The sequence below is a fragment of the Anolis carolinensis genome, unplaced genomic scaffold (assembly GCF_035594765.1).
Source record: "Anolis carolinensis isolate JA03-04 unplaced genomic scaffold, rAnoCar3.1.pri scaffold_9, whole genome shotgun sequence".
NCBI classification, from domain to species: Eukaryota; Metazoa; Chordata; class Lepidosauria; order Squamata; family Dactyloidae; genus Anolis; species Anolis carolinensis.
This window is the reverse complement of record NW_026943820.1, coordinates 29,808,406-29,809,227: the sequence shown is the minus strand read 5'-3', so window position 1 is coordinate 29,809,227 and position 822 is coordinate 29,808,406.

Here is an 822-nt window from a genome sequence, read left to right as displayed (position 1 = left end):
TTATATGTGTTTTAATAGTTTGTGCTTTGGGTTGCTGTGCGTTTTTTGGCTGTATGGTCATGTTCCAGTGGCATGATCTCCTAACGTTTCGCCTGCACCTGTGGCTCATGGCATCTTGCTGCATCTTTTCGTAGAAGCTAGCCAAGGGTTGGAGTTCCTTTCTCTGTTTGACCGCTCGCGGCCTGATAACAGCCTTATCTGTGGGTGGTTCATGTGCAAACACGGAGCAAACAGAAGGTAAATGGGTGCCGCGACATGGGCGAGAGGGTTACGGAGGAGAGGTGGCCCATAAAGGATCTCACGCACAGCTTCAACGGAAAAACAGCGAGAATGGTTTTCAGGATGTACATTGAAGCATTCGATCAGCTTCGATGAGTGCAAACACCTCTGGGGAGTAAAAATAAAAAGATATTCAGAAACAATTCATTTCTGGAAAATTTCTACAAAATATTTTATAGGGCCAGGCTGTGGCGCAGCTGGTTAGTAGCCAGCTGCAACAAATCACTACTGGCCGAGGAGTCATGGGATTGATTCCCGGGTCGGATTGAGCTCCCGACCATTAATAGCCTAGCTCACCATTGGCTTAAGCAGCTCGAAAGACAGTTGCATTTGTCGAGTAGGAAACTTAGGTACTGCTTTATGTGGGGAGGCTAATTTAACTAATTTACGACACCATAAAAATGTCCAGCAGTGTGCGGAAAGAATGAGGAAGTACTCCATCAAGCACTCGGTGTCACAAGTGGATGGTGAAGCAGCAGCACCCCCTGCGGCCAGAATTGGGCATACCCTCATGAAGCCAGAAGCTGGAACATGTTAAATTGC